The sequence below is a fragment of the Merops nubicus genome, unplaced genomic scaffold (assembly GCF_000691845.1).
Source record: "Merops nubicus isolate BGI_N331 unplaced genomic scaffold, ASM69184v1 scaffold46717, whole genome shotgun sequence".
Lineage (NCBI taxonomy): Eukaryota > Metazoa > Chordata > Aves > Coraciiformes > Meropidae > Merops > Merops nubicus.
The window spans coordinates 8,396-8,884 of record NW_008623177.1 but is presented as its reverse complement, the minus strand read 5'-3'; positions in this window follow the sequence as shown (position 1 = coordinate 8,884).

The window sequence follows — 489 nt, the reverse complement described above, 5'->3', positions numbered from 1 at the left end:
GGGAGGACATTTGTGTGAGACCTAATTTCTAGTTTGCATCACAGTTTGTATGAAAATACAGTTTCAAAAACTTGAAGCTACAGCCGAGTGAAGCACTTAGATTTTTCACTGTTTCCCATGAAGGATTTTTCTTTGGCAAGGGCATACAGTCATAGAAGAGATTTATGGTATGAAACTGCATATGGATTTGGAATAGTTTGCTTTATGTAATCAAACTTTTAAACCTGAAGAATAATGAAACCTCAGCTTATTTTGAGCATGTGAATGTAATGCAATACCAAGCCTGCTGAAGCCATAAATAATTTTTGGGAATCACTCAAAACTTTTATGAAAAGCACCCCATGATAACTTGAAAGAGTAGTTTTTAAAAAACTGGGGTTCTATTCCGCAGTTTGTAATAATTTCTCTTTTGTCACTGAAGTCTTGCTGTGCAGGAGCTGGAGTTACAGGTGTGCACAGGCAGCACTGGAGTGCGTGCCCTCTGCGGGG